The 23,532-nt window shown below is 47.9% G+C and overlaps 1 pseudogene; it reads right to left on the reverse strand.

Moving 5' to 3' along the window:
- The window catches only part of LOC143389010 (adenylate cyclase type 10-like), a 40,426-nt pseudogene extending 17,871 nt beyond the window's left edge, over positions 1–22,555 (reverse strand).
- Positions 22,556–23,532: the final 977 nt, after the last annotated feature.

Genomic DNA, 23,532 nt, shown 5'->3' on the forward strand with positions numbered 1-23,532 from the left:
TTATCCTGGAGACACATTCTTTTGTGCTTTGGGGCCTAAAGCTATATGTGATGATTTTAGCACAAATTGCAGCAAGAAAAAGTCTAGGAGGTCTTTTTTTAAAAAATATTTTTTAACATATTGTTTAGTTGTCAAAGGATGTTTATTTTATTTATTTATGTGGTGCTGAGAATCGGACTCAGGGCCTCACACATGCTAAGTAAGCGCTCTGCCACTGTGCCACAACCCCAGCCCGAGGAGGCCTTTTTGGAGATGAGATTAAAACCAGATTTGCACCCATCAGAAGACCTCTAGGTATTTCATGCTCGAAGGCATTCTGGTACCAGAGGGTGAACGTCACTGGGGATATTACTGAGGAAGGCTGTGCTGGACCACAGCTCTGATACTCGGAGTCCTTGCTGTATTGAGCTGGGAATAGGGCCACTTTACCTCCCACACGGGGAGACAGGCCATGCCAGACTCTAAAGGGAGCAGTGTACTGATCAATGTTTGATCCTGGTGGCAATTTGTTCCAACTCTCTTTTCTCAATTGAACACTGCCTCTGAGCAACGAGGTTTTCAGAGGAAAGGGGCAATGGCAGGAATCAGGAACATGGTGAGATAAAAAAGCCTCCGGGAGCTTCCCTGGCAGCTTACCATGTAGTTATCGCCCAGGATGAGATAAGCGGCAGCAATTTCCAGGAAGTAATAAAAGGCTTTGTTGTTTTCTCCCAGAGCCACAAAATGTTGGGCCAGAGGCAGGATGACGATCTCCAGGACTCCCCACACTGGCAGGACTCCAGGGGGAGTCGATTTGGAGTCAAGGTCTGGCTGGCCTCAAATTTGATATCTTCCTGCCTCAGCCTCTCAGTTCTCTGTAATTACAGCAATGCACCCACCACATCTAGCTTAGCATACTTTTTTTTTTTTTTTTTTGCGGGGAGTGGGGGTAACTGGGGATTGAATCCAGGGGTGCTCAACCACTGAGCCACATGCCCAGCCCTATTTTCTATTTTATTTAGAGACAGGTCTCACTGAGTTGCTTAGTGGCTTGCTTTTGCTGAGGTTGGTTTTGATTCACAATCTTTCTGTCTCAGACTCCAGAAACGCTGGGATGTCAGGCATGCACAACCTCTCCTGCTGGGTGTACTCCTTTGGTATGAAACTATCTTTAAAAACTAACAAGAACAAGGCAGTTAAACCTACTATAGATACTACTGACCAAAATCATCACACATAGCCTGGACATGTTCCCATTGTATCTCAGAGGCCAAAAGGACTGATCAGATGAAAGAGTCTAACAGCGAATTTACTGATAATGGTTTTTATTCTTATCTCCTAAATGGTTACATATAGCTCTACTTGAGATTTTCAGGAAGTAACTCAGGTCTCTTAGGAACCTCCGATTTAGCTAAGTTGATCTCTTCTTTAGCTGGAAAATGAACAAAGGAGTTGTGGGGATAATTGTAATGCTCCCTGTAGCAGAGGGGTCTGGTCTCTAGATGAGACACAATATCTTTATTTTATTTATTTTTGTGTGGTGCTCAAAGACTCCGGTTCCCTTCTGGCCACAGAGGGCTGCTGCCCTGCCAGGAGCCACATCCCCCAGCCCTGCTGCACCATGAGAAGCCTTGAGAATACTTCTTACACAGAAGATGTCACCTCTGGGCTGAGAGGGGTTATGTGTATGCTCTACTCTCTCCTTCCATAGGAAAGCAACCAACTCTGAGGACCTAAGAGACAGCAACCGAGGAGCAATCTGAGTGCCAGTGTAACTGCAGCCAGGCCACTTTTTAAGCTTTACCAGGGTATCACAGGAGCAGGACGTAAACCATCCCTCCATTTCAGGAATTCTCTGAGATGTCCTATTGGTCATAGTTCACAATGGTACCCTAACTCCTCTACCCTGCACTAATTGAAATAGCAATTTAACCATCCTGAAAAAAGTGACTCAGTTTCAAGTGGGAAAACACAGATAAAATTTAAATGAAATGCCCCAAAATGCTGACTCAAGGATGGAGAATCTTGAAGTGAAAGCCTTTTGCTGAACCAGATGTCAGCAGAGATGATCTTATAATAGAAAACAAATGAGGACTATCTAATTCAGCCAACTCCATTCAGGGAGCAGAAAAAACCCTAGAGCCAGGGAGAAACTGTCTCCTGTCCAGATTTGCTGGTGGTAGAGGCAGGGCTACAACAGGGTTGGCTAGCTCCAAGGCCACGGCCTCCCTCCACAGACATCCCAATTTCTAGAAATGCCTTGTGAACATCTCAGGAGTTGTCTTTTATTCACTTCCACCACGGAGCAAGTGCCCCGCCCTGTACGTGCCATCAGGCCTCCTGCAGACAGACCCCTCTCCTTCCGGACTTCTCCCACTTGTCCTCAGAAGTAGAGGCTGACTGCTTTGGGCTTTCTCTCCCCTGGTTCTGGAAAGCTTCTCTTGGAGGCCAGTAGAAGGAAAGAAACAAACCATGGAGGGAGAGGGGAAGGAAATGAGAGATACTGGGAGTGATACTGACCAGATTACATCATTATCTTGTCATCTGCATGAATATGTAACAATGAATCCCACTATTATGTATAATTATAGAGCACCAATAAAAAATAAAGAAGAAATAAAACTGCTCTGGTCAAGGTTCCCAGTGGCGCCTGCATTGCCAAATGGAAGGGCTGTGCATTTGCCCACATTTGATCACACCTTTCAGCAGCATTCAGGACAAGCTACTGCTCTCTCTTTTCACCAGTTTTGACAACACAGATTGCCTCGGTCCCCACCCCACTTCACAGCCTGCTGAGCCATCATGTAAATACTGCTAAAGCTCAGCTGGACACGGGGCTTCCTTTCCCACCCTGATTTCCCCCTAGATTATTTCATCTGACCATGACTTTAAATCCCATCTATGTGCCAGTGACTTTCAATTTCATATGCCTAAGCCCTGACATCTACTCTAGCTACATGTCTACACATCCAAAATCCTCCTTGGCCAGAGCCACTTGGATGCCTAACAGGCATTGCAAAGTTACCATGCTCACACAGAGCTCTTGAATCTCTCCTCCACACACCTAGACCGACACACACCTTTCCTAATTTAGCATTGCTGGTTGCCATGGTTCATTGCCTCAAGGCAAGAACCCAGGCAGAGGCTAGATTCCCTGCTGTCCCCACCCTTCCTCATTCAGCCCAGAAGCATGTCCGGTGGACCCCACCCAGGAACACACCTGAATTCTTCCTGTTTGCCCTCCTTCCCTTGGCACTGCCCCCCTGCATTGCTAAGACTTTCTCTGGACAGGAGCGGAGCCCATCCCATTTGGACTGTTTCTATAGAGAAGATGAAGTGGGTCTTTAACAACCTGACCTGGATCTCTGGCAGAAGCTGCTGGTCCCCAGCTCCATCTCCTTCCCTCCATCCCTCCTTACTAACAAAACTCAATTTTATTCAGAACAGTTACATTTTCAAGCCTTCCTTGCAGCTGAATGCAGTCATGAGTTCAAACTCTGTGATGTGTTATAGAGGAAATATTGGGTAGGACTTCTAGAGAATTCCTTAAAGGGGACGGATCCCTTTCTTCTTCCCCTTCTTCTCCTCCTCCTTCCTTCTTTCTCCTGGCATTAAATGGGAACATGATGGCTGCAGTTCCAGCAGCTATTTTGGTTCCTGATGTGCTAGTGTCTTGTGAGAAGAACATTTTACATAAGAGCAAAGCGAACTTAAAAATAAGTTTAAGTCCCTCTAGCCGAACTCCTGTAATACACAGCCAGCAATAATTCTGAGCAATCCTCTCCAACTTGTCCCAACTCACTTAGTCCCACAAGGCCCCTGGATGGTTTTATTAATTCATCTTTTTATTGTCCTCTGGCCTCCACTGAAATTCAAACTTGTGAATGGACACGTGACCATCCCATCATTTTTACCATTACGGTCCCAATATGGACACCATTACCTGGCATGAATCGGGGCTCAATAAATATTTGATACATAAATAAATGTTTGTTGAAAAAAACTGATAAGTAGAAATGAAACGCTATTCCTCCTCCTTCAATGTCCTACATTATTATATGTATTGTTTTTAAATGTTTTAAATTGTAATGGTAGGGGTTGAAGATGAGCTCAGTGGTAGCGCTCTTGTCTAGCGTGTGCAAGGCCCTCAGTTTAATGCTTTGCAAGGGGTGGGTGTGTGTATGTGTGTGTGTATATATACATATATACATACACACACACACACACATGCACACATAACAATGCAAGAATTAGATGCAGAGAAAACAGGGTATGCGAGATATCCTCTCTGCCTTTATTACCCACTGAGTGGATCATATTACTTATAGTTTTCTATTTTCTTCATTTATAAAGGTTATTTTATTGAGCTTCCTACTCCAAGGACTATTTATAAAAATCAAAAGAAAAAAGGTACTAAATGCTCATAGAAGAGAAGAAGGAAGGAAAGACACCACCTGCTCACCCCATAGTTTCAAAGGCCTGGAATAAGACTTCTGGTTGAAGGGTCAGACTGTCTCCTCCTTGTACTTCCTGCTCCTCCAGGCCAAGACACTGTTTCTGGTGCTCAGAGTGAATGAAGGACCCTGAGCAGGCTAAGCACTCTGCCTCTGAGTCCTCCCCAGCCCGAGCCCCAGGACATCTACCCCATTAAATGAGAATAAAATGTTTTTTAAAGGTGTACACTCTTCAGGTGGAGAACGGGAAGGGCCACATTCCTGACAGGGACCTTGTGCTGGCTGTCCCCTCTGCCTGGCACACTCTATCCTAGCCATCCACACGACAAAACCCCTGCTCTGTCTCTACCTGAGTCTCCTGAGGGCTACCCTAATGACCTTCTCCTCCTAATCCCCTTGCCCAAAGTTCTATTGCCAGCTGTGGGATTTGTTATTATTGTTATTTTTTAATATTTATTTTTTTTAGTTTTAGATTGACACAGTATGTTTATTTTACATTTATGTGGTGCTCAGGATCGAACCCAGTACCTCATGCATGCTAGGCAAGCGCTCTACCTCTGAATCACAACCCCAGCCCAAGATTTGTTATTTTATACACACACACACACACACACACACACACACACACACACATCATGTTTACTTCTTCTTCACATAAACTTTTCCCAAAAGAATGCTGCTTTGCTCACTAATGTACGTGACACACAGTAGGGACGCAGTGGTATCTGTTGAGTAAATGAAATATCCAACAAGGCCCTTGCGTTCCTGGAAGCTGAAGGGGGTGGCAGACTCTGCTGAGCCAGGGGAGGGATGAAGGAGGAGCTGTGGACCCTTGAGATGGATTGAGTCACAGAAAACACCATTTTTAAGGATGTGAGGTTCAAAGGAGGCTTGGAGAAGGAGCCACTCCTCACTCTTACTCACATCAGCCTCCTAAGTGTCTCCCAGGTAAGGCCTTGGCCAGGAGGTTCAGTGGACCGACTCCACCTGTGGGAAGGTCAGGTATTGCGGTACTCCCCAGGCCAAAGCAGGATGTCCTTGAGGAAGACACTGATCAGAGATTTTCCTAGAAACTCTAGGACAAATACACATTCACTAAGAAATCTCTACAGTCGACATGGAAGCACTCACTGATTCATCTGGGGTGCTAGTAATGAGATACTAGGAGGTGCAGCCGGGGCTGTGGCACACACCTGTGTCCCAGCTGATGGAGAGGCACGAGGAGCACTAGGGCCCAGGAGCTCACGGCCAGCCTGGGCCACACAGCCACCCCCCCCACACACACACACACAGGAAAGGGAAAGAGATGGTGGGAAGTTATATAAGAGTTAAATCTTCATCTACCATGGTGGCGAGGAGGTGGGGGGGCAGATAAATTTCACAATTTGGCTTTTTGAAAAGCAGTATGAGGCAGCAATATGTAGAAAATATAAGACCCTGAGAAGAACCACTGAAATTACAGAGGACGGTCATGGACTACCGCGTCTGCGATCAGACTTGCAGGGAAATTCACAGGCTCTTTGTGAATTCTGTGTAGGTGACAGACTTTTGTACAGACAGCAGGTCCTGACCATAGTGGTAAGGCTCTGGCCTCACTCCAGTGGGGGGTGCTGGTGAAAGATCACCAGCAGCACTTCCCAGAGTGGCCTCATGTGACATAGGCTATCTGGCCAAGATCTATTGCAGGATCCAAAAGTAACTGGAATCCTCTTCTCTGCGCCAACCTGTTGGAGGCCAGCTGTTCAGAACCTATCTGCTAGCTGCCAGCTTATCTTATTCCCCCAAATAAAACGGCACTCTACTAAGGACCTTGGGAGGGGTCACTGGGTTCATGCCCTCTCCCCCATCTCCCTAGGGGCTGCCCGAGGTCCTCCTTCCTTCAGACAATGCTTCCTCCTCCTTCTCCACTGCCTGCCCCCTGACCCAGACCTCTGTGGGGGTCTTCTCACATCTTCAAGACTCCCCAGACTGCCTTCTTCTCCAAGCCGGGTTATGACTTACCTTTGAGAAACCCTACACATCTTTTCCACACTCTGGGAGGGCAGCTTGATCCCAGTGCAGCCCAGGTCCCTTGCTTTAGCCTTCCTGGGTGGGCAGGCGGCCCAAATTCTGTGCTAGGCAGTCGGTGGAGAGACAGCCAGCTGTAGGTGCAGAGGACCCCCACCTCTCCCCAGAGACGCTCTTCCTTATCCACGACAGACTCTGCTATTTTCTTGACAGTTTTTGCAGATCCACCTCTGACCCCAACTTGGATCTCAGCATTCACTGTGTCTTTGTATCTTAGTTCAAATATCAACGTCAACATCACATCACATAATACAACCTTTATAACAATAATTAAAAAGGCATCGATGGCCTTGGAAAAATATAGCATCTGAGGAAAATTTTAACAAATGCTACTGAGGGACTCTGGACTCAGCCACAATCGAGTTCCCTTGATGTCCTCCTGCTGAAGTCTGCTCTGTGCCACAGCCCCAGGGGCTCAGAACATTAACGATTCTCAGCATCATATATAAATAAATGAATAAAATAAAAGTCCACCAACAAAGAAAAATATATACGAAAGAATTCTTTTTTAAAAAGTGATGGACCTGACGCTGCAGATCCTCTTGCAACCTCTGGTAAAGCATTACCCTAAAAGCCCAACCCCTCACTGTAGGAAGCTGGGATAGGGGGAGCAATCAGATGAAGAGGAGACTAAATTACATCCCTCGCTTTTTTCTGTGTTAAATTACTGAAGCTTCCAGAGCCTCAATTTCGTTGTTCATAAAGGGAAAATAACCCCCCACTTTGAAGTTTGATCCAGTGAGAATACATGCAAAATAGAAAATGAATGGGAATGAATATTTATTTTGAACCTGCTGCAGTTCTTCCCAGGGTTTGATATCCTCATAATAAAGCACCCTCTCTGTATAGCCCTGCTTTCCCACTGAACCCAGCCATATGCACTGAGGCCCTCCCACTAGGGGCCGTGAGCTGGGCCTTTCCTGGCTGGCTTTGGTGCTGCTACCGTGTCCCTGTGGTAACTGAGTCCTTAGTCCCTCACAGCCCTTGAGTCCTCTGCTGTTTCCCCAGGTTTGTTGCTAGTGTGTGGCCTCTCTACCTATGCTTTGCTGTGGTCTGGAAACCCTGCCTTAAGACCAAGCACACTTCTCTGAAGCCCTGCCTACTCCTCCCTGCCTGATTCTCTCCCACTCCTATTCCTTTCTACCGGGAATTGTTTCACACTAGATCAACAAAGCCACAACTGCGCTCTTGCTGCATGAAGTTGGACCATCCCAGCCCCCTTGGATCCCAGCCATTGCTGTAAACTAATACAGGTATTTTAGTTTAGGCTCTGGTCAGGCCAGAACCCGGATCCCCAAACCTGGGCCCTATCAATCTCACAGTGAGGCGGGTTCTGCTAGACAGAGCTGTGTGGACAGTCCCCACCTTCTCCTTCCCCACAGGCTGCTGAGGTCTCAGCCTCCCTGTGCCCAAGCCAAGTCCCTGGGGTCCAGATTTACTGCTTCTAGATCTTAGTCTCCAGAGTTCCCAGGAATAGCTGGGGTTCATTAGAAATGAAGGAGGTTTACCTTGGATTCCCTGAAGCTTAGTCATCTTCTTAATGGTGTCCATGTCCAAGGTGTTGAGGCAGATGTTCACCATGAAGTGGTGATACGGGATGAAGTCCCCACTTCTGCAGTGGTTGCACCTGTGGGCATTCTCCTCTAAAAAGTGGCCTTCTTCTGGTCCTTGAGCAAGAGCTCGTAAGCTGTCTTCTGCATTATAGGCCAGGAGAACCGAATGATGTGGCACTCAATCACCTCGCCCTCCAGTTCTCGAAACTCTTCCTCCTCGCTGTGAGCTTGAGGGAACAGGAAGGGCTTGCCAGCCAGGCAGTGGGAAAAAAATAAACCCACTACCCAGCACAGATCAGTCCGTGAGTCTATGTGCCTTTGGCCAAGGGGAAATATGGTTCACTTCAGGTGCGACTAACCCATCTCCTCGCTGGGTCTCAGAGACAAGGACCGATGGTGAACCTCAAATGAGGTGCCATTTTGCTTCAGGGCCAGTCGAAGATCCTTACCATTCTGGAAGCAGTAAAAAACGTTCAGCTCCACGAGGGTGGCCAGGGCCTTGATCATCATCTTCATGTTCCAGCAAGGGAAAACCTCAAACAGCAGTTCCATGGTGAAGGTCAGGCCAGTGATGGCAGTGCACCTCACCAACATCTGGTGGGAGAGGCTCATGCTGTCCACCAGGACCAGAGAGATTTCTGCAAGTGGAAAGCCACACACAGAAGGACACTAGTTACCCATCTGACTACCCACATCCTGGACAGGTCCTGTCATACTCCATAGCTCCTCTTGCAGACACCCAGCTAAGCTAAGTCTGGTTCACAGTTTGCTCCTGTGCAGGAAGACACACTACAGGGCTGGGCTGGGGCTCAGCAGCTGAGGGCTTGCCTCGCACATGTGGGGGCCTGGGTTCCATCCTCAGCACCACGTGAAAATAAACAAAATAAAGGCATTTGTCCACCTACAACTAAAACAAATTTAAAAGAGAAAATGCAGCTGAAGCTCTAAAGACACACAGGAGCAGAGTGAGGCTGCCTCCAAGGCTCTGACTTTGGGTCAAAGTGGGACAGAAATGTGTACAGACAGCAGGGTTCACGCAGGCCACGGCTGGCGCTCGCCGTTCCTGCTCCTTGTGGACTTCTCTAGCTTGTCCTCTCTTTTCCCCACTGGCTCTTCTCATTCCTGGAACCTCCCAGCAATAGGCCTTCTCTCTGACTGTCCCTGAGATTTATTCACATGCATTTATTCCCTCCTCTGTATCAGGAGCAAGTGTCAGAGTTCAGAGTGCTGGTGATCCCTGCTTCTCATGGAATCTCGTGGCTTACGTGGCTCACTGGACGCTCCCTGGATGCTCCACTGGGATGTCCTTGGGTTAGAGATAAAAGGTCAACTCCTCAACAGTTCCCAAAACACACTAGAAGCTGAGCTAGTCCTCCTTCCCACAGCAGGAGACGCAGTAGTGAAAGACACACAAATGACACCAACTGAAGACAGAGTTCCAAGGTCTGAAGTCACTCTGGATGGCATGTGTTGGGGCTGAGTGCAAACTAGAACATTTCTTGAAAGTCATTTTTCTTCCAAGCATAATTAATAATACCCCTGTGACATCCAGTGCCTTGTCATTCCTTTCTCACAAGAGTAGACGGCAGAAGTGTCTCAATGCTAGACTTTTCCCTCTCATATTTGGTTTCTGTTTAACTGAAAATGTGCTGTACCTCATTCTCTTGTGCAGTTAAACAAACTGTCCAAATCAGACTCGCAACACATCACGGGAGGAAGGCTCCTAATCGGAAGTAGAAGAACCAGCCTGCCAGGGCAATGCAGGACAGACAGGCCAGGGCAATGCAGGACAGACAGGCCGAGAGCCCTGGCCCCTCCCTCCTGGGGCAGGGGGGATTTCAGGGGAAGTGGAGGCAGAACCTGGAGAGAGCTGGCACCAGGTGGAATGCCCCTTACCTTTCAGTGATGCGGGGGGCGACAGGTTTTTCAGTCTGACACCACTGACCAGGTTACAGACTTCTTCATTTCCCTCCTCATTTCTAAGAGAAAACACATTTAATTCCTCTGTTGGCTTAACAAAATTCTCTGTGGGGGAGATCAGAAGGAAAGGAAGCCAAAAGTTAATATCCTGTCTTTAAATTCTGGCTTTCCCATTAGCTCTGAGGTGGATCTTGTGTGAAAAAGAGTAGGAAGAGAGGAGCACTGCCTCACCAGATATTCTGGGATACCTTGTTTTAAAAAAACTGATTCATGAAAATTGAAATTTACTCAAAATGGTTTTGTTCTCCCCCGACAACTCCCACCCCAGAACAATAAATGGCACCGATATTGGTGTCTTCCCTAGTATGCACAGTTTGGTAAGAATAGAGTTCACAGGGGACTTAGGATCCCTCCCAGAACACACAGTAACCTACGTTAGTATGCACACTTGCAGTCCCATGCTCAGGCACAGGCACACCCTGAGGGAGACCCAGCTCTGATTGGGGCATGATTGTAGCCAGATATTTAAAACAGTGAGGTCTGGAAAGTGATCTTGCCAAATAACTGGGTCTCTGGGTACCCCAACATGCATCGCCTGCTCCTCCCCGTGGTTCTCCCACACTTGGCAGATTGAAGACACTGTGGTGGGGAGGGGAAGATACCAGTGCAAGGCCGAGGCCGCATCTCCTGCAGAGGTGAGTCCTACGCCAACAGCAAGACAACCAGGTCGTGAAAGAGGGCCCCGTGAGTGGCAGAAACAGCAAGTGGCAGACGATCTGACTCTTCAGTGTGCATGTGGATTTTAAATGCATTGTCTCTTGCAAGGGATGAAACATGAATGCTGCATGTGCGCAGCTCTTGAGGTGCTTAAGAGCTACGGGACACATAGGCAAGTGGTAACACCAGGAAGAGTGATTAAGAACCGAAGAGCAAAGACTAAGCCAGATACCGTGGAGCACACTTGTATTCCCAGCAACCTGAGAGGCTGAGGCAGGAGGATCACAGACTTGAGGCCAGCCTCGGCAATTTAGCTAGACTCTCAGCAACTGAATGAGACCCAGTTTCAAAACAGAAGAATAAAAAAAGGCTGAGGATGTGGCTCAGTGGTAAAGTATCCCTGGGTTCAATCCCCAGTGCCCTCCCCTCCCCCAAAAAAAGGCAAAAAAAAAAAAAGCAAGAAGAAGAGTGATGGTGGATAGGAGTACGTAAATGGGGGTAGAGTCACCGGAAAGCAAATGCTGAGCCCAGTGCCATTAACTCAGCTGGGAAACGGGGTGGAGAAAGGACAGTGCGTTAAGTTTACAAGTGTTATACCAGGGGGTCCCTGGGAGAGCCAATGCACACATGGCGATATATAGCACCTGGGATTAAGAGTGAGATTAGGGCTGGAGATCACACATGCGTGCACACACATACACACACACACACACACACACACACACACACACACACACAAGTACACTTCAAATCCAGCAAAATATAAATAAATGGAAACATCAGGGGGGAGAAAGCAGAGAGTGAGGGTGAAGCCCAGGACCCCCACAGGAGGGTTTGCCCAAGAGAGGGAAAGGAGGAGGAGGGTGTGATGGGAAAGCCCAGGGAGGGGAGCACCTGAGAGGAGGCCAGCACGTCGGTGTGGGAGGTGAAGGGGACAGCGGGTGTGCTGCCCTGGGCTGCTCATACTCTCCCTGGGGAACCACTTCTAAAGCAGCCACGCTCTGCATCGCTCCATCCATGATTACCCAGGGAGCCTCCAGGCACAAGGCACCCTTCCAGGATTGGAGACTCTGGAGTTTACAAAACTCCTGCCTCACGTGGGGACGGGCAGGCCATAGCTAACAAGTTAACAGGACACTTCATGGTGTGACTCAGTCGTGTAAACGGGAGGAGAGAGTGAGCGCTGGGCGCCTTAGACTCAGGGCCACATGCTCCGCGCTGGGTTCCTGCACAGAGAGGTGTTTCGGGAAGGTGTGAACCCATGCTGCACAGCCCGCGCCCTCTGCTCCCAGACACCTCACTCTGTATTTCCTGAGAACAGCGACACCTTTACAGAACTCAGTGCACTTACAGCCTTTGGAAAAGGTGACATGGACCAGATCCTGCAATCCTCTGTCCACCTGCCAGTTTGTCAACTACCCCACAGTGTCTTTTAACATCTCTTTTTCTTCCCAAAAGAGATTCAGTCTCGGATCATGTATTCATTTCAGATTTTTAACTGAAGTGAAATCCATGGAACCTACAACAAACCATCTTCAAAGGGTACAGTTCAGGGCACTTGGCACAATCACGATGTGCTGGAGCCCACCATTCCTGCTCCTTGTGGACTTCTCCAGCTCCTCCCCTTTTCTCCCCACTGGCTCTTCTCATTCCTGGAACCTCCCAGCAACAGGCCTTCTCTCTGTCTGTCCCCAAGATCCATTCGCATGCATTTATTCCCTCCTCCATATCAGGAACAAGCGTCAGAGTTCAGAGTGCAGGTGATCCCTGCTTCTCATGGAATCTCGTGGCTTACATGGCTCCCTGGACGCCCCACTGGGATGTCCTTGGGTTAGAGACAAAAGGTCAACTCCTCAACTGTTCCCAAAATACAAGCTCCCTGGTCTCATAGAAGACACTGAGAAGTTTTAAAGGGGGGGAAACACTTGACTCATTTAATCTTTTAAACTTTTATTAGTGGATGTTAATCATATAGGATGCTGGGATTCACTGCGGTGTGTTCGTGCATGCCCATCTCGTACTTTGATCATTCTCATCCTCTCTCCCTGTCCCCTCCTCTTCTCTATAATGTCTCCCTCTTACTCTCTCGCCACTCCCCTTCCCCAACTCCACAGAGAGGGAGCACAGGACATGGGTTCTTCTATCTGGTAAGTCTCACAGACTTACTCAGAGATTGCTGCTCTCCAGTCCTATCAATTTTCCTGCAAATGATGATTGTCCTCTGTGATACTCCAGTGTATGTATCTGCCATATTCTCTCCATCGGTGACAGACACCTAGTCTGATTCCACGACTTGGCTACTGTGATTTGTGCCATGATAAACATGGGTGCAGGTGTCTTTGGAGTATGCTGACCTCAATCCCTTTGAGTAATGACCCGGGATCATATGGTAGTCCTAATTTTAGATTTTTGAGAAATGTTTATCCTGATTTCCATAGTGGCTGTACCAGTTTACACTCCCACCAGCAGTGTGTAAGAGCTCCTGTGTTCCCCTATATCTTCAACAGCATTTATTTTTATGTGCCACTAAATTCAACCCCAGAGGAAGAATCTGACCCTGCAGATTGAGTGGTGACCGAGCGGTTCAAGCCATCAAATCACCATCGCTCATTGAAAGTCACAAAAATGAAAGATCCCCTTCCAGGGAAAAAGAGAGGCGAGCTCTCTCCCTCTTCTCCTGCCACATACAACTCAAACACAAGAAGACACTCAGGAAGAGGGGGAGCAGACCAGCTGGGGACCTTGGGACCCAGGGAACATTGTGGCGGAGAGCTCTTGGGTTTCTTCTGCCTTACACCTACCAGACTGGGAGCTGCAGAATCTGGCAGCTCAGAAACACCTCTCAGGAAAGCCTCAAAGTGAGAGGAGCTTCAGTCTACTCTCCAAACTGTATACTCAGCCCGCTCTCTGGCCCCTCCTCCTCTGGGTAACGAGATTGTTTTCCTGAGTTTCCAGCTGGCCTCGGTCATGCCATCCCTTGCTGCAGGCCTCAGCATGCTCTGCAGCATGGGGCCCTGTGTACAGACTCCCTGAGCTAGCAATTCACCTCCGGCCACCGCCCGAGCTCTTCAGGTCTGACCCTGGTGGCTTTCTTGGCTGTCACAGGTGTGTGCTAGCCTAGTTCAGGGAGTCTGACCTCTTTGTCCTCTTACAGTTTGTGTGTCAGGTTCAAGGTTTTCTCCCCCCTCAAGCCCTCTGACCCTGCAGGAAGCAGCCTGTGGAAGGCCCATTCTCAACACTTTCTCCACGTAAGGACAGTGATGGAAGACAACTAAGTGCCCGGAGTTGTGGTGCATGCCTGTCATGCCAGCAACTCAGGAGCCTGAGGCAGGAGATGGTGAGCTGAGGCAGCCTGGGCAACTTAGTGAGACCCTGGCTCAAAACAAAAAGCAAAGGGGGCTGGAGATGTAGCTCACTGGCTGAGCACCCCGGGCTCAAACCCCAGTACTGAAACAAGAGAAAGAGAGTCCCCGAGAGACTTACTGAACAGGTTGTTCCAGGTCACCTTGGTTTTCTCCTCAGGCTCCATTTGCCGGAAAACGAGCACCTTGTGGTGGCCCAGGTTCTTCAGCAGTTCCTCACAGTAGTAGGGGATCCCACAGCTGCCCTCCACCAGGTACCTGCTGTCAAGACAAGGTGGTGGCTCACACTGCAGAACACCTGCGGTCACTCGAGACGACTCCCTTCCCATTCTCCATGTGCTCCAGTTTGCTCTCCAGGTTCAGGTGTTGCTTTCATCTTGTTCTCTTTCTTTCTCTTTTTAAATTACATAAACATTTTTCTCTTCCCAAAATTAAAACTAAATAAAAGGTACATCCTCAGTCTTGCTTCTCTTCCTTAGATACAGGTAACAATTGGATGCATTTTTGGTTTATCCTTCCAATGCTTTTTCTAAAATATATGAACAAAAGTGTGCATGGGTGTATACACACACACACACACACACACACACACACACACACACACACACACCTATTCCACTTTTCTGAATAAAGGCATAGCACCAACCATGCATCCTGCTCCTCCCTGCCAATCACAGGTCTCCCTCACTTCTGTTTACTGCCCTACAGTCCTCTGGGATTCATGCATCCTAGTGTATTGAACTTAGCTCCCCTTGGAGATGGACACTGGATAGCTTCCAGACTCATATTAATACAAATAGAGTTTAATAGAAACTTTGTACATATGTTACTTCATATTTGTGTCAACACATGTTTGAGATAGTCTCCTAGAACTGGGATTGCTGGATCAAAAGGAAAATGCAGATATGTATATAGAGAGAGTGGGGCGGGGGAGAGAGAGTCCAATGCCTGACTGGAGTTATTCTATTTTGAGCACTGGGGACTAAACCTTAGGGTGCTCTATCACTTGAGCTTCATCCCCAGCCCTTTTCTTTTTGTTTCAGGATAGGGTTGGAGTTATTTTAAATGACCCCTTGTCCAAGCCATCTTCCTTCCAGGAGTAAGGCAACATCGTTAGAAAGAACAAAAGCAGAGAACAGGATGGTTGTCAGCAGCCAGCCCAAGAGAGACGCTGTCATTGTCTGGGTGTGACAGCACCTGCCTGCAATTCCAGCTATTGGACAGAGACAAGCAGCTTAGCGAGACCATCTCTAAATGAAATAGAAAGGGCCGGGATGCAGCTCAGTGTTAGAGTGCTTGGCTGGCATACTCAAGACCCTGGGTTCCATCCTGAGAGAGAGAACTAGTGCATGCTGTTAGGGGGCTCATCTCAAGCCCCAGTGGAGGCACCCTGAGGAGCTCAGAGAGTCATCCTGGACAGCTTCCACAGACAGACCACACACCTGCCAGCCACGGGGGACATGGTGGGTCACAGGCCACAGCCTGCCTTTCCCACCACCTTCTGTGACTGCGCTCCTAGTGACTGTTATCATGGGTAGACCACAACAGGTAGACCCAAGTCCAGCTTGATGCATGGGAAACACCTGCTGAGCAGGGTGTGGAAAAGGGCAGCGTGGAGCCACAGGAAGAGGTGAGCAGCACCACCCCACCAGGCACAGCATGTGGCCCCTCTAAAGGAAGGGCCAGAAAAACACTGGACAGGAATTTGCAGGCACATCCTGGAGTGTCTGATGGCCTGGGGGTGGCGGAAAGCGTGACTTATGTCTCCAGGTTTTTGGGGATGCTGCGCACATTGAAGTCAAGGCAGACCTTGTTGCGCATATCACTGGGCTGCATGGGCCCCAGGGTGATGTAGGTGGTGTTCCTGTTCTTCATGATGGCACTGGCTGTCGCACAGGGAAGGCCCACGAAGGGCAACAGGGACATGATGATTAAGATGGGGACCGTCTGGATGAGCTTCTCCATGAAGGTCCAGGAGGCCACGTCCACAAACTGGGCCTCATCAATGATGAAAATGATTTTTTCCTCCTTCACTGTCTGGACAAGGTGACAAAAGAGAAAGAAAAATGCTGCAGGACTTCAGGCCTTCGTGCTCTATGGCAGGTGGCGTATCAGTGGTGTCTGATGGTCCGTTACGGTGAAGGGAAAGAACCAAGTCAAATCTTTGTCTTTTCAATAATTCTGCATTAATCTGAATTTCAACAACTTAAAATTCATATCAGTTATGACCAATGGACTCTTATTTGGGCAAACCTGGGTATAATGATGATGGAACTGAAGGAAGTCAGGCAGGCAGGAGAGGCGAGCCCCAGGAGTGGGCTTGAGGGACTCCTCTGAGTCTATTTAAATTCTGAATTGATTCTGAGCTCAAAGCTGGAAGACTGGAAGAGAGGGAAGCACTTTTGGGTCCAGCTTTCATGTACTTCCAAATGTTTCCTGGAGCCAGAGCCCCTTGGGCAGGTGGCCAGTGTTTGACACACAGGTGCTCTTACCTGTTCCAAGATCTTCATGAACAGTGCTTCCAACTGCTTCTGTTTTCTCAAAGTGCTCATCCTGGAAATCTCCCAAGAAATAGGGAACTGTATGAAAAATTATGAGAACACATAGTGCAGGAAACAGTAAAAAAACTTCCAGCTGTGTGACCCTGGGTGAATCACTGAGCTGCCTGTGCCTGGGGGAGATCCTCCTTGGATGTCTTTATGTCCTTTCAGCCCTGATTGCCTGTCCTTGAGCCAAGGGAAGAACAGAACACACCCAGTGTTTGCATGGGCAGTCAGTTGTGGGAGAAAGTGACCCTGTGCTCAGGCTGGCCGGCACTGTACAGTTCTACTGGAGAGGAAAGAAAAACACGAACCAACAGGTGGCCATTAGCCAGGCGCACTGGCACACACCTGTGATCCCAGCCACTCAGGAGGCTCAGGCAGGAGGATCAGAAGTTCAAGGCCAACCTGGGCAACTTGATGATACCCTGTCTCAAAATAAAATGTAGAAATTTTAAAAGGGGCCAGTGAGGTAGCTTTGTGGCAGAGCACCCCTGGGTTCAAGTTCCAGTACCACACACAAACAAATCAACAAAACTGGGGGCCGTTTGGGACTTCTTGAGTGTGGTATTTCCAGATATCTCCAGAAAGTCTTCTGAATGTGGATGTAGGGGCTGGGATGTGGCTTGAGGTAGAGCTGTGCATACATAGTATGTGCAAAGCCCTGGCTTTAACCCTTATGACCTTGGTACTGTTAAGAAAAGAACATGGTGGATTTTCAGGAAGAATTGGGAGCTACTTCCTCACCACCCGGTGCTCTAGTGAGACAAGGGTAATAAAGCCAAGGAGATGTCAATCATGAAGGCTCAAGGAGCGGCTGTGCTTGCCCTGTGGCCCTTCCCTGCAGAGCCCAGTCCTAGCAGGTACCTGGTCATGGAAGATGTCGTTTAGAAGACAGTGGAACTTCTCGTCCAGCAGCCTCCTGACTCTGCTTTGAAGGTTACTCTACCGCTCCTTGTAGTGTCTGCAAGTGTCCAGACCCAGCACGTTGGCCATGAGTATCTGGATGGTGTAAAAATTCTGATGGAAGCTGATTTGTCAACGTGATAGCAATGGTTCTGTTCATGAGAAACCAAGAGTCAGAAGAGAGTTTGGCTTACATTTTTCAGAAATACTGAAGTGAAGAGGAGCTCTCACTCCTCTGGTTCAGCCTTGACGACAGACTCTCCAAGCTCCGTGGCACCTGCTGCTTTCTGCTGCTGACGTTCCTCTTTCACTGTGCACCCTGTGCACTCAGCTCCTGTCACCTGGCCCGGCTGTCCCCACCCCTGCCACCTGGATCTGACAGCGTCGCCCGCACAGGAGCCTGAGAGAGCTGGCTGGTTGCCCACTGGGCTGAAGGTGTTGCTCCGTGGAGGAATGCTTACCTCGGAACAGGGCCCTGGCCTAAGCCCAGTCCTGGGAGAGGAGGCGGCCGACCCCACCAGGTCACTCCTACCTGGAGCTGTTCATGGTTCTCACTGCCTAAAGACCTGTGTCCACACTCCCTTCTGTGACGGGAGACTTCCCAAGGTCTCACCGTCAGCCCTGATCTCTACCTAGTGACCTTCCTTCACTGCGAGCAAGCGGATGCATCCTTGCCACCTTTGCTGAGGTCATCTGTGCATCCTGAGTGTCCTGGTGTTGCTGGTGGCCCCACGTAGCCCCTCATGGATGTTCATCTGTTAGTGCTCTCAGGCTGCTCCTAGAGACCCTCCTTGCTGCCCAAGGCTGGGTCACATTCCCTTCTCCCTGAGGGCAGGGATCAGTTATTGCTTGGGATCATTGATCCATCCCCCCCAAGTCCTTGGGATCATTGATCCATCCCCCCAAATCCTTGTGCTGAAGTCATGGCCCCAGGAATCTCTCATTTGAGAACAGGATGGTAGGAGAGGGATTAGTTAAGATGAGACCTTATTAGAGATGGCTGGGTCCCCAAACCACCTTGTCTGGTGTCCTTATGAAAAGGGGAAATTTGGACAAAGATACTACAGGGGAGCCTGCCACGTGCAGACCAAGGCAGATGTCTGGGTGACGCTTCCACAAGCCAAATAGCATCAGACAGGGCCGGCAAACTGCCAGAAGCCAGGAGAAAGGCCTGGGAGAGGCTCTTCTTCCTCAACCCGGGAGGGAGCAACTCAGCTGCTGCTTGGACCTTTGGATGGGCCCCCAGAACTGTGAGACAATCTTCCCTGTTGTCAAGCCACCCCGTCTGTGGTTCTTTGGTGACCTGCACAGCCCTCAATCATCCCAGACCCTGTGGGACTTGGTAAGTGCCTACGTGAAGGAACGCCTCCCCACTGCTGTGGATCAGCCCTGGCAGCAGGCAGGGTTTTGAAATGGGCTTTTCTCAGGCCTGACATTGAGGAGTGATAGAAATACAGGGGTCAGCAAGTAGTTTCCCCTTCACCCCCTAGAGGGAAAAACTGTGTGAGACACCATAGTCATCCTTGTGGTCATCATTACTGTCACTTCTGCTAGAGGCCAGGCAGACTGTCCCAGAAAGGGCCTTCCACACCCCACACATGAAGATAGAGGAACAGTGTAAGATATTATATTAGCTCTGCCTTCCAGAGCAAATCCCCAGGACGGTCACTGTTCCACTCACAGGGTAACAAACTTGTGTGTGTTCTGCTGGCGAAATCTAGCCCTGATCACAATATCTATGCTAGTGGTTCTAAACCTGTGGGCATGTTGGGATTATTTAGGAATTTTAAAATACCCAAGCCCCACCTGGCTTCAAATCAGGATTTCCAGCAACCAGACCAGAAAGTTTCTCTTTTCCTTAGTTCAAAATATTTACCAGGGCTGGGGATGTGGCTGGGTGGTAGAGCACTTCCCTAGCATGCATGAAACCCTGGGTAAAATTCTCAGCACCACCAAAAGAATTAATCTTGTTAATTCATCATAATTTTTGGCACAGGGCCATATCACCCCAAAATATTCATCATCATCTATTTGTTACAGGGTCATATCTCCCCAAAACTATAGAAATGCCAAGTAAATGGAGCTTCTCTCTAAGGGGGCAGGACCTCTGACAAGGAGAGAGAATTCCCAGGACTCACCGTTGGTGGTTCTCACCTTGAGCTAGGTACTTAATTTCCATAAGTATCTGGCTTTTTCCATATCCAAATAATCCTTTCGTACATTAGGATTCGGCTGAAGTTAGACATCAAGAATTCCTTCATGGTATGCATAAAGTATCTGATCTCTTTATCATGCCCTATTTTTTTAATTTATTTTTTAAAATGAGGAACAAAATCAGCAACACAAAGAAGTCCAGATATTTAAAAAAGCACAGAGGGACACCCCTTCCAAGACTATCCTAGGAATTTACATGGCATGGTTCAGACTTTACTGAGGCCCTGCAAACTTTTTAAAATCTTTCTCGAGAATTTTCCAGTTAACAAGGTGATTTTGCAGTTGTATTTTAGTACCACAGTTGTAAAAGAAAGTTGTTTTTTTTTTCCTGTGCTGGGGATGGAACCCCAGAGCCTCTTTCATGCTAGGCAAGAGCTTTGGAACTGAGCTACAAGCCAGCCCCCAGTAAAAGTATTATTTTTAACTCATTATAATTCCATTTAATTTGCTCATACTAAATGGAATTAAACCAAGTCTATTAATACTAAAGCTTGCTTTTTCTTTCTACATCACACTAGTAGTAAACTATAGATTTACTGAGATTAGAGCTCTAATACTGAACAAATACAGAGAAAACATTTTTATTTCCAATTCTGTGATGAAAGAAATCTTCCCTCATAAATGCAAACCACATTGTCTCAGGGCTGCTAAGAAGTGTTATTAGGGTTAAGAAAGTCCAATTCACCTCCAGAAATCATTTACATTATTATTACCATAAGGGCAACTTAAATTATTTTTAAAAGTATTTTTTTTTCCTGATTATAAAACTAACACTTGCTCACCGTGGAAAATATGGGAAACTCAGGAGAAGAAAAAAAGAGCAAAATAAAAATCACCTTGTGTTCCCACCCTGTCACTGTTATTTTTCTTGTGTTTTTAAATACAAGCTCAAATCAGAAGCTCAGCCCACAGCCCTTGAAACTTGGGTGATAGGAGAGAGGCAAAAGGACCATGATTTCAAAACATGGAGCATTTCTGTCAAGAGACTGAGGGACAAGATGGGTGCTGGGGAGCACCTGTAATCTCAGCAGCTTGGGAGGCTAATGCAGGACGATGTTCGTGAGGTCCTAAGCAACGTAGTGAGACCCTGTCTCTAAATAAAAAATTTAAAAGCCTGAAGATGGGGCTGGGGATGTGGCTCAAGTGATAGCGTGCTCACCTGGAATGCATGCGGCCCGGGTTCGATCCTCAGCACCACATACAAACAGAGATGTTGTGTCTGCTGAAAACTAAAAAATAAATATCAAAATTCTCTCTCTCTAAAAAAAAAGCCTGGAGATGTGGCTCAGTGGGTAAGTGCCCCTGGGTTCAGTCCCCAGCACCAATCAAGACAAACAGAAGAAATACTTGGGGACTAAGGGCCAACTATCACTTCTTTGTGGGACAGAAGATCGTGGAGGACCCATCTGTAATTCATGGATAAAGATCAGATATTATCTAATGTCTGTGGAAAACCAGGACCATTAATCCAAGTGTAGACACTTTAGGAAAAGCAGCTGTGTGCTTTACTTGTTAATGTAAGTATCTGGATACAGATTAACAAGAACCACTCTGCACACCATATGGCTGTGTGTGTGTGTGTGCGTGTGTGTGTGCATGTGTGTAGTTCTGAGGATGGAACCGAGGGGTGCTCTACCATTGAGATCATTCCTAGCTCTTTTTATTTTTTTGTTTTGAGACAGGGTCTCGTTAATTTGCTAAGGACCTCACTAACTTACCAAGACTGGCCTCAAACTTGTAATCTCCTGCCTCAGCCTCCCTAATTGCTGGGATTATAGATAAGAACCACATCTGTCTCATCTATCTATCTATATCTATATCTATCTATCTACCTATATATATATTTATAATGCTTTACTTATTTATTTTATATATATTTTAAAAGACACAGGTTCTTGCTGTGTTGTCCAGGCTGGCCCTGCACACCTGGACTCAAGCCATCCTCCCATCCTCTTGCCTCAGCCTCCCAAGAAACTGGGAGCCCAGGCACATGCCAATACACTGGCTTATGTAACATTTTTAAATAGGTATAAGTAATCCTGGGTGTTAGAAGTCCATGGGGAAGGAAGTGGGAGAGCATATGTGAGTGTTCCTGGAGTATTGCTACTTTTCTCTTTCTTGGCTTGGAGTATGGTTCTATTCTCATTTTGTGATAATAAGCTGCAGGCTCTTATGGATGCACTATTCTGGATGTCCTGTGGTTTTGGGCTGGGTGTCATTCAGTGATGGAGTGCTTGTCTAGCATGCACAAGGCCTTGTCTTCATCCCCAGCACTGCAAAAAAAAAAAAAAAAAAGGTTTTTTTCAAGTCGAGTCTTACTACCTACCCAGCAAAGGGTAGCCCTCATTTCTGTTGCAGATGAGGTATGCCATCCCAAACATGCTGAAGGAAAGAAAAGAGGTCAGATTTAAGATGGGGAAGATGAGGACCAGAGCATCTGGCTCTAGTCCCCAGGAGTCTCCCTTTCCATCTCCAGCAAGAGTCTGTCCCTGAATCCAGGGACCCTAGGCCGAGGAGCTCCATTTGGTGATAGAAGCCCACAGTCCTGCACATGCTCAATGAATGTCTGCTGCGTCTGCTCTGGTAGCAGGTCACTGGGCAGACCAGACATCCAACAGGGACCCGAGAGTCCTGGCCCTGGGAGAGGCCACCCACACTCACACTTTCTCATTCAGGCCCAAGCACTGATAGACTGGCCCAGAATCGCCAACACCTTTCATAGCTTTCTTTGGAAGCTCTTTAAAAAAGTAGGCTGGTAGGTTGCTGCCGTTGTAAATGACAGAGTCACAGGTCATGATTCCTGAGTAGTACATCATCATCCTGGAGGCTATGTTGACTTTTTGACCAATGACTACAACAGGAAGGAGAGAGTCAAAGAGCAGGGGGAAAAAACAGCCCTTGAATTGAATGTCATTTGAGGGTCATCCCCAGGGCATTCACCTGTCACCTCCCTTGCCACTCATGAGTGACACAAGCATTTGGCCTTCTAGTATCCAGTCAGTCAACAGCTACAAACTCATGGGACACATGGAACTCAGTGAAGTGTCTTCCTCACTTGGGAGGCCCAGAGGACACTGCTTGGGGTGGGAGGACCAGGGACACAGGGAGGCTCTGCAAGCTGGGTGGCCAGGCCTGACAGCTCCCCCATGGGCTCTAGCTGACCTCTGCCACCGTGGGAAGAGCACACAATGGGACTGTACTAAACCAGGCACAGACCAAGTGTGCACTGTGTGGACCTAAGTCGGTGGCTTCTGAAGTCAACGGGGTTGGAAGCAGGGTGCGTGGAGGACGGGCAGAGGGACACCTTGAGCTGGGATGCCCTGCACTGCCTCTAACTACCACACACAGGTACTTGGGCTTCAGCTTCTTGTCCACCAGATGGGATGACACTACTACTATCTCAGAGGGTAGTTTGTGAAGATTAATGAGTCAGGGACGGGGCCGCAGCTCAGTGGTAGGGCTCTTGCCTGCCACAAGCAAGGCCCTGGATTTGATCCCCAGCACCAAAAAAGAAAAAAGAAAAAGAAAAAAAGATTTAATATATGCTCACATCTTTGAGTGGTGCCTGGCTGCTTGTAAGCACTTATTTAATATTACTACTAAATGAGCATTAGATATTTCATTTTAACATAAACATTCCTTTCTTGTATTTTGTTTTGTTTTCTCTGGTGCTGGGGACCAAAGACAGGACCTCAGACATGCCAGGCAAACTCAGTACTACTGAGTTACACCTCAGCCAGATCATCCTTTTATAAACCTTGTTAAATTTATAGGAGGCCATTGTTTTGGACTAAGCTCTTGAACTGGGCCCCCAGAAAGC

The sequence above is a fragment of the Callospermophilus lateralis genome, unplaced genomic scaffold (genome assembly GCF_048772815.1).
Source record: "Callospermophilus lateralis isolate mCalLat2 unplaced genomic scaffold, mCalLat2.hap1 Scaffold_43, whole genome shotgun sequence".
Taxonomy (NCBI): Eukaryota; Metazoa; Chordata; class Mammalia; order Rodentia; family Sciuridae; genus Callospermophilus; species Callospermophilus lateralis.